The sequence below is a fragment of the Lactuca serriola genome, chromosome 4 (assembly GCF_051521515.1).
Source record: "Lactuca serriola cultivar US96UC23 chromosome 4, Lser_US96UC23_V15, whole genome shotgun sequence".
Classification (NCBI taxonomy): Eukaryota; Viridiplantae; Streptophyta; class Magnoliopsida; order Asterales; family Asteraceae; genus Lactuca; species Lactuca serriola.
Window position 1 is genome coordinate 277,046,742 of NC_136411.1, and position 10,614 is coordinate 277,057,355.

The 10,614-nt window shown below is 36.8% G+C and overlaps 1 non-coding gene across 1 annotated transcript; it reads right to left on the reverse strand.

Annotated features, from left to right (window-relative positions):
* Positions 1-6,509: 6,509 nt before the first annotated feature.
* On the reverse strand, positions 6,510-6,616 carry LOC145049092 (small nucleolar RNA R71). Its single transcript, XR_013683207.1, has one exon. It is a non-coding gene; the product is annotated as a small nucleolar RNA R71 (small nucleolar RNA).
* Between the last annotated feature and the right edge of the window lie 3,998 nt (positions 6,617-10,614).

The window sequence follows — 10,614 nt, forward strand, 5'->3', positions numbered from 1 at the left end:
CATTGGAAAAAACCCGCGCTTGCTGGAATCACCTTATGGAATATGATATAAAAGGGGTGATCGCAAGACAATAATATCATATAGTCTTAAAACCTAGATATATGGTTTGTTATTTGTTAGTTGATTGTACATTGATAATGCGAAAACGCATCAGTAACTCGGTGTTATAAAACGCATTGTTGTGTAAAGTTGGTTAATGAATAAGTAAATGCATATAAGTCGAAGTTTATCTGTAACTTTTATCTAAGAGGGTAAAAGCGATATCTCGGTCGCTCGATGATTTGATTTGACTTATGTGTCAGGCCCGGTCAGAACTTAATTGATGTGTTCGATTAAGTTCTATGTCAAATAAATCAGAGATCGAAAAACCTAAATGCTTGACTAACCATTCCATAGTATTGTCAGCATGATATCTAACAGAGGACTGTACGATCCCTTATCTAAAGGACAAGATTGATTAGATTAGAGTTTGACAGCGTCTTTGAGAGCTACGATTGCATATCAAATTGTACTTGTGCATATAGTTACTAGACTTATCCAAGTGGGAGACTGTTGGAATAGTGTCTAAGGCTGCAACTATATTAGGCAAGTATTTGACCCGGTTGTGCATGGTCCTTTTGGGTTGCCTTCACCATAGCAACTTGATAGGATGATTTATTAAGAGAGAATATATATTATTAAAATATTATGAGAATAATATAAAGAATAATAATATAGTTATTTGATTAATATAAGTCATAGAATTAATTAGAATTAATTTGGTGACTTAAAGAGATTAATTAAATAAGAGGGTATAAACTGTCAATTGTTTGATAGTTAAACTTTAGACTGTAAATCCATATTGGATAGATAGTGGAAGGATTCTAGAAGCTATGGATAGCTTCAAATCGTCCAAGGTTATCTAAGGAATGGATTTGGATTGCTTTAAGAGAAGATTATCCAATTAAGGTTTAAGCTGTAACCCTTAAGGAGTCTACAAGTATAAATAGACCCCATGGCATAGGGAAATCGGCACCTCTTAGAAAGTAGAGAACCCCTGGCCGAATTCCTCCCCTCTCCTCTCTCCCAAATCATCCTCCTTGCTATTTGGTGTTTGTAAGCCATTAGAGGAGTGACAATTGTGACTCTAGAGCTCCAAGACAACAAGATCAAACAAGAGATTCAAAGGTATGATTCTAGATCTGTTTTAGTATTGTTCTTATTCCTAATTAGTCATTAGAAGTCTTGGATTCAAAGCATGTTTAATTAGAAAGCCTAGATCCAAGCATTAGGGTTTTGCATGCGCACGTAGGAAAGTTCTTATGGCTAAAACCCATCAAGGGTTATGCTAGCCATAGCTGCGTTTCATTATTATGAAATATGGCAGATGGATGTCAAAACCGCTTTCCTTAATGGGAAGTTGGTTGAGGATGTTTACATGAGTCGCCAGAGGGTTTTGTAGATGCGAAGTACCCTAATAGAGTGTGTAAGCTTGAGAAATCCATTTATGGATGAAAGCAAGCATCTCGCAGATGGAATCTTTGTTTCGATCAGAAAGTCAAAGAGTTTGGTTTTTCAAGAAGTGAGGATGAGTCCTGCGTATATGTCAAAGCTAGTGGGAGCATAGTTAGCTTTTTGGTATAGTATGTGGATGACATACTACTCATAGGAAACGAAGTTCACCTTGAAGGAGGTTAAGTCTTGGCTTGGGAAGTGTTTCGCTATAAAGTACCTCGGGGAAGCTGCTTACATCTAGGGATAAGGATATTGAGAAATAGGAGTAAAATACTAATATGACTTAGTCAAAGTACCTACTTGGACAAGGTGTTGAAAGGTTTCAACACGAAGAATTCCAAGAAAGGAGAATTGTCTATCCAGAGCAATACCAAACTGAGTAAGACTCAAAGTCTGAGTATCGATGTCGAAATAGCATAAATGAGTTGAGTACCATATGCCTCTTCTGTTGGCTCGCTCATGTATGTTGTGACATGTACTCGCCTTGATGTGGCTTTTGCTTTGAGCATGGTTAGTCGATATCAAGGGAATCCTGGTAGAACTCACTGGATAGCAGTAAAGAAAATTCTTAAGTACCTGCGGAGAGCTAAGGATTGGGTCCTTACCCTCGGTGGGAGTGATGACTTGAGAGTGACAGGGTATCGTGATGCCAGCTTTCAGACCAACAAAGATAATTTATGCTCTCATTCGGGCTTGGTATTGACCCTAAATGGAGGAGCAGTAACATGGAAAAGTTCCAAACAAGAGGTTGTAGCTAATTCAATATGTGAATCGGAGTACATAGCAGCAAGCGAAGCGTCGAAGGAGGCAATATGGCTAAAGAACTTCATCGGAGACCTTGGAGTTGTACTAGCTCTAAAGGAGCCTATCGAGATTTTCTGTGACAACGATGTGCGGTCGCCTTAATCAAGGAACCGAGGGATCATGGCAGATCCAAGCACATCGATATAAAATATCACTTCATAAGACATCGAGTAGAAGAGGGACTCCTCGTAGTGAAGAGGGTATCGTCAGAGGATAACCTAACAGATCCCCTTACGAAGGGTCTGAGTAAGGTTAAGCATTTGCAGCATGCTAAGAGCATTGGCCTAAGATACGATATTAGTTTTAGTCATGGCAAACATTTGCTACAACAGATCCCCTCACGTGAGCATTGGCCTAAGGTATGAGGTTAGAGTATCATGAATTGGCTTGTAGATTATCTAACATGTTTAGTCATGGAAAACGTTTGCTACAAAATTCATGAGTGCTCCTAAAATAAGCTTTGAGTATTGGATCAAACCCACGCTCACGTGAATCACTTCATGGAATTCATCACGGGTGATTGTGAGATGATAATATCATGTAGTCTTCAAACCAAGATATATGATTTGTTGATTATGAGTTGGTTGTACGTTGATAGTACGGAAACGCATCAGTAACTTGATGTTATAAAACGTGTTGTTGTGTATAATTTAACTAGTAATTAGTACAAGCATATAAGTCGAAGTTTATCTGCTCCTTTTATCCTAAGAGGATTAAAAGTGATATCATGGGCCCCTCGATGATTTTGTTTTCACTTATGTGTCGGGCCCGATCAAGACTCAATTGATGTGTTCAATTAAGTTCTATGTGAAACAAATCAAAAATCGGGAAACAAACTTTTGGATAATGATTATGACTTTATTCCATGTCTTTGTCCACACGATATATTGAAGAACAGAGGATTATATGATCCCTTATCTAAAGGACGCATTATTGACTAGCTCAGAGTTTGACAACAGTTTTTAAGAGCTACGATTGCTAATTGGGTTTTGAAGTTGCATTGGCAGTTATAGTTATTAGACTTATCCAAGTGGGAGACTGTTGGATTAGGTGTCTAAGCCCATAACTATAATTGGTATGTACTTGACCTGATAGTAGCATTGTCCTCTTGGGTTGCCTTCACCGGAGCAATTTGATAGGATGGATATTTGAGAAAAGAGGATATTTGTGATTTATTAATATATTATAAGAATAATATATTAATTGAGAAATTATACTATTTAATTGGTATTGATCAAGAATTAATTTGGAATTAGTTTGGTGATCAAAAGAGACTAATTAAATTTACAGGGACTGATTAGGTAAATCAGTAATACTTATAGTTTAGGCTAATGATCCATGTTGATTAGGGATGGACTAAATCTCTGTGAGAGTCCATGAAGAGTAATTCAAAAGGGCCTATCATATGGATTATTGGAATACTTAAAGGCTTAAGTAAATTATGGTATTATGTAGAAACCCTAAGGATTCCACACTATAAATTCAACCCCTAGCCTTCCCAAAATCGGCCAATCTTTTCCAAGGTGAAACCTGAGCCGATTTTAGTGTTTCCTAACCTCTCTCTCATAATCCTCCACTTGATATTGGTGTTTGTGACTTATTTGAGGTATCACATTTGATGTACTAAGCTCTTGAAAGGCCAAGTTCTACAAGCTACAACAAAGAGGTATTCATCTGACTTGTTTTATGTTATAAATCTCAAAATTGTAAGCTAGTTAGGGTTCATGCTTTGGATAAGTGAAAATTGCATGTATAACTTGAGAAAGCTTAGATCCAAAGCATTAGGGTTGTATGTACACCGTAGGATTGTTATAGTGCTCAAAACTCATCACAGGGTACAGTGACTGATATTTGCATATTTAGTTCATATTAAGTATACATTTTTATTCATTTATTAGCTAAATTATTGTATATTATGGACAAAAGGTACTTAAAAGTGTTAAATTATGTTTTTCAGTCCAAAGATGAAGCTCGGAAGCGAAAGGAAGCGGGAGAAACAGTTAGAAGATCGAGGGTGAAATAAAGAAGAAAAACATTAAAAATGGCACCTACTCGGCGAGTTAGATCGACTACTCGGCGAGTCCAATCGAAGAATCGAGAAGATAATGACTCGGCATCCCAGAGAGTTATCACAATACGGGGAATGTGAGAGGGACTCGATGAGTCACCACTTGACTCGACGAGTCGATTTGTATATTTAAAGATAATTCCACAGATTGATAGAGAAGAGTTCTGGGACGATTCAGAAGAGCTTAGCTACGATTGAGAAGCCAGAGAAACCCTAGAAGACGACGAAGGAAGCTAGAATTCAATCCCGGAGAGTAATTGAGGCAAAATTTCATCATTCCATTTATTCTTTTTGTTTTATCATTATGGTTAAGCAATTTGACTTTGTTTGTTTGCTGTTATTTACTTCAATTATGAGCTAAAACCTTTAGACTTCTATTTGGGGATACAAAGTTGACAATATGGTTTGATTGATTGGTAGGATTAATTCCAAGTTGGTGAATTTTTGTTATTTTAGCTTGCTAAAGAACCTTGTGTGTGAATAATAATTAATTTTCTGTTAATAGGAAGATAATTGATTAGCATGAACATCTATTGATTATTGACCTCATATGCTATGTGATCACTATGCTATATGTCTAGGATTAATGAATATGAAACTAGAATTAATAAGAAAATTGAGTAAGTCCATGTGCAAGCTTGTAAGATGACCATCAAACAAGAAGTTAATTAAAAGAATAAATTAGTTAACTATTGCAAGTCTAACTTAACCCGAATAATTAATCTAGTGAATATAATTAAATTAGAAAATTGGCCACTGTTTAAGTTAGTTTATTTGCTAAGGATTAGGGTAGTGAATACGAATCTAATCACTTGAATCGGTAACCAACGAAATAATTAATCCATTGCACCATTACCTTAAAGTCAACCATAGAGTCAACCAAGTTGAACTAAACAAAAGTTCCTTTCCAATTATTGAATCTAGTTAAGTCGTTATTTTCTAGTCTTAAATTAGTAATAGTTAGTAAGTTTCTAGTCTTGTAAAACTAGAGAATACCCCTACATATTAATTAACTTAGATAAAATTAGTTTTTAATTTAATTTGCCGTTCCCTGTGATCGATACCCTCCTTATTTAGCTATACCACAATTGATAGGTTCACTGCCTTTTGTGTGTTATTTGATAATTAAAAGTAGGTTTAAAAGTAAGTGAGTTTGCACACATCAAGTTTTTGGCGCCGTTGCCGGGGAACGGTTCTAAAATTAATATTAAATTCTAGTTTAATCGATCCTTTGTGTGAGATTTATCTTACACAAAGTTATTTACAAAGTAATTCAGTAAGTAGAATTAGTTTATAAAAAATTCATTCTTAGAATAATTAGAAATTTTCTTTTCTGTTTTTGCCTTGAACTCGCCGAGTGCACTCGTGCCGACTCGGCGAGTACATCGTTGTTTCAGTCTTTATTTTTTATTTCGTTTTTGTTCTTTTTATGCGTTCTGATTCTTTTGTTTTGTTTGTTTACAGTTGTTTCATGACCCGAGGATCTGATACACCTCTGGTCCCTCCTTTGGAAGACCCGGAATCCGCACTAAGAAGAAGCAAAGGAAAAGCCGTTGGAGAAACCACATCTTCAAAGAACTCACCACTCAAAAACTTAAAATCCGTTTTCAGCAAGAAGAAAAGCAGCAAATCAGGAGCATCCAGTGCCTCGTTGACAGTTGAAGAACCAATTCAAGAAGATATCGAGTACGAGACCGAGGAAGAAGAAGAGCATACTTACGAGCACGAAACCGATTCTGAAGAAGAGTTAGCTATCACAATGGCTAACATTGATGAAGTCCCCATGGGGGAATGGAAGAAAAGGATGCGTGATGACACCGGGCCAGGACTTGTGCAACCTGCAATTCCCGCGACCGCTACTTTCGAACTAAAAGGCCATATTCTCGCCCAACTCAAGGAGATTCCTTTTTACGGGAAGGATCATGAAGACGCTTACAAGCACTTGGACGAAGTGAATGATGTGGCCGATTACTTCAACGTCCCGAATGTTCCACGCGGGACCCAGCTTCTTCGCATGCTTCCTGTCACATTTAAAGGAGCTGCAAAAGATTGGTTAAAGTCACTTCCTCCCGGATCGGTCACCACATGGGCCAAGATGAAAGAAGAGTTCATAGACCATTTCTACCCGCCCTCCAAGATAGCCAAGCTAAAGAAAGCCATTGCCAACTTCGAGCAACAACCCGGAGAATCTCTTTATGAAGCTTGGGAAAGGTACAAGAGCCTACTTAGAAATTGCCCACACCATGACCTTAATAGCCAACAAGAGGTCTCCATTTTCTATGATGGAGTCAATGTCACCACAAGGCAATTGCTTGATTCTCAAGGCTCGCTCACAAAGAAGGCGCCCCCGATAATTAAAGAATTAATTGAAGAATTCTCTAAGCACTCTAAAGAATACCATAATCCGAGAAACGAAGTAAGTCGGGGGGTAGTAAACGCGGCATATGATAGCATGGCGGCGGTGATAGCTAAGCTTGATAGTCTAGATCGAAGAATGACAAAAATGGATCAAACAATCCATGCTATTAGGGTAGGATGCGAAAATTGTAGAGGGCCCCATCTTACAAAGGATTGTGATTTGGATGAGAATGGAAATAAGAGAGCTCAAGTCTTCTATTCAAGTGGCAATCGATATGATGAAAATTGGCGGAAACCTAAGAAGGAATGGCTACCATACGAAGAGTATAAGAAGGCAAAGGAGGAGAAATACAAGCAGAAGGAGAGGGGACTATACCAAAAGGAAGAACCGGTAGAAAAGAAAGCCGATTTAGAAGAGTTATTCACTAGATTCATAGCCGCGTTTGAAAAAAGACACAATGATCACGATGCTGCCATACACGAGACCAGAAACATGCTAAGGAATCAGCAAGCATCAATTCTCAACATTGAGAAACAGCTGGGGCAGCTTGCGCATCAAGTGAATGATAGTAGACCGGGTCAACTTCTGAGTAACACCGAACCCAATCCAAGAATGGAGAATGTAAGTGTAATAACCTCCAGCAGTGAAGAAACATTTACAGAAGCACTGAGAATCTCCAAGAAGAAGGCAGAAAAGGTAGAAGAATCGGAACCAGCAAAACCCGCTCCGACTCGCCGAGTCACTCCAAGGGACTCGACGAGTCCATACGTAAATGATAAAACTGCCAGTTCTTTGAAGCCTTATAATCCTCCTCTACCATACCCAATCAAAGCCATGCCTGCAGAAAAAGTAGAAGCATACAGAACCTTCATGACGCATGTTAAAGATTTACAAGTTAATGTGCCATTTGTGGAAACAATGCTCCAAACACCTAAGTACTTCAACTTGCTTAAGGGCCTTTTTGCTGCTAGGAAAGATTTGGATGAAGTCGCGGAAATATTGATGAGTGAGCTACCTGAAAAGAAGGGTGATCCGGGAAATATTGTGATCCCGTGCCAATTTGGTAATGAAGTTTCCACCCGAGCATTAGCTGATTCGGGGGAAAGCATCAATATGATGCCTTTGTCATACTTTAAGAAGTTGAATTTACCAGAACCAAGGCCGGTGAATATGAAGATCCATTTGGCGGACAAGACGATAATTCATCCACAAGGCGTTTGTGAGGATCTCCTAATAAAAGTTGACAAGTTTATTTTCCCAGTAGACTTCGTGGTAGTTGATATGAAAGAAGACCCCGAAATTCCAATTATTTTGGGGAGATCATTCTTGAACACCGCGTGTGCTTTAATTGAGATATGTGAGTCTACATTGACATTAAGGGTGGGTGATGAATCTATAATGTTTAAAGCTATTCTAGAAGCCAAGCAAGAAGAAGAAAAGAATGAAGAAATCTCAATTATCCAATTGGATGATGAGATATTACAATAAGAGCTTGCACGTTTGCTAAAAGAAGATCCAAGCAAATTTTTGATACACTCTGAAGAAGATGTAGATGTTAACAAGGACTTGGAAGAGTTAGAAAAGCTACTGGAAGGAGCCAACTCAGAAAACACCCAAGAATTGATGGAACCCGATCAGACTCGCCGAGTCACCTTAATGGAATCGACGAGTCCAGTCGAATTTGACAAAGACTTGGCCGACTTAGATTTGTTTGTTACTAGTTCTTCACATACCTTGGATTTAGATATTATTCATGATTCTTTAGAAGAACAAACAGCAGAAGGAGGAATGGGAATGAAAGTTCAATACGCCGATGTAGCATGTCTTGATACGATTCCGTTTGAAGATGGGTTGAGCACAGGAAAGGATGAAGAGACAAAGGAAAGGAGGGTGGAAGCTGATCAACCATTCACTAATAAACCTAAAGCACGAACCATCATGAAATATGAAGTAATCAAGTTTAAAGAGAAGGAGGTGCAAGAGAAGGTGAAAAAGAATGGGGTAAAGAAGAAAAAGAGAAAAAGGGAAGCCCAAGCAGCTGAGGATGATGCTGTGAAAAGGAAAAGAGATGCATTGAAAAGGGCTTACAAGAAGAAGATTCATGCTTACAAGACCAAGTACAAATCACAAAAAGTTAGGCGTGCTTTCCCGATGCTCGGAGATGACGAAACGTAGATGGGAAGGAGTCTAGGTAATGACTCCTTAAAAAGAAGCGCTTGGCGAGAGGCAACCCGTTATTTAGAGTTTGCTTTCTTTTACTTTTTAGTTTTGTTTCAAATTTTTCTTTCGTTTTTAGAATTTTAATCTCTAATTCATCGGACATGTCTGCTTGAGAGTATGCATGAGCTAAGTGTGGGGTGAAATGATTTTAAATAAATAACAAAATTTTGAAAATTATGAATTTTTTGCAAGAGACTCGCCGAGTCTGACCATAACTCGACGAGTCCATATGGATTTCAGAAAAAGTTTGACATCGCGACCAGACTCGCCGAGTCTGACCCCGACTCGATGAGTTGGTATTATTTACAGAAAAAAAATAATTTTGAAATTACTTTTACAACCGGTAACTAGGGTTTTAACCCTAAGAATCAGTTTATTTTCACACACACACTCGACGTGCGCCTCTCTCTCAACTCTCTCTCAAGCATTCATCTTTGTTCTTCAAGTTTTCTTCAAATTTCTCAAGTTCAATCTTAAAAGGTAACAAATTTCTTCTTGTTTTCTGTTAAGAACCTGATTATAAGGCCATCTACGGTAGCAATTGCATGAAAAAACTCGTTTTTGAAAAGTAGTAAATTTCTAGGGTATTGATTTTTCATGAATTATGTTGTTTTGAAAGCTTATTCTGGCCTTAATACCTTAATAATGTATGCCTAGACAAAACCCTTGACGCAATTTTCAGGTTTCATGGTCTAATTTTCATCGACCCGCCGACTGACTCGTGCAGTTCGTGCGACTCACCGAGTCGGACCTGGACTCGACGAGTCGAGTCGGGGAACATATGCGAGATGTTTTTTTTAATTATACTCTGTGTTTTCTGGGTTTTGTGTATTTGTTTTGCAGAAATCATGTTCAGAAGGGGGCAAAGTTCCAGTGGCCACCCTAATGAAAGAACCATTCATTGTTTTTATAAACAGTATCATCTTTTTTAATTTTTTTGTAATTAGTTGCAAGAGTTATTGCAATACTTTTTTTTTCCAATTAATGATGACTAGATCATTTTAATAACTTTGTTCCCTTAGTGATGTGATATGATACCTAAAGAATATAAAGAGATCAAATGTACTTGGCCCTTTGATTAGATAAAAGAAAATTTAGTTTATAACTTTAAGAACATCTGGCCCGTTTTTTTAATTAGTTTATATAAAATAAATAAAAGCTTTAATAAGTGTTCAAAAAGTAAAAAAAGCATGAAATGTGATTTTTGTATTCGTTTGTTAAGAAATGAAAATAAATACATTTACTGTATTTTCAAACGTATTTTCTTGTTAAAAGTCACAAAAAAAAACATAGACGTTTTGATTAAGATAAACTCAGAAATCGTCTTTGTGACTTAAAGAATATACATCCTGTTTTCTGTTTAGTTTATATAAAATAAATAAAAGCTACAAAGTGTTTAAAAAGTAAAAACAGATACAATGTCATTTTTGTATGGATTCATTTATCTATATCCCTTGATCACTGTCTCTTACTTTTTTTTAAATAACTACAATTATTACATAATAATTTTAACTTTTGTTATATAATTAATACGTAATTATAGAAACATTTTTTTAATATATAAGCTATAACTTATTTGAAATATATTTAATATTTTTTTATTTTTAAATATAAAATATAAATATGTTTAAACTAGGATTATCTTTAAATTTATTATGAAGATTATTTT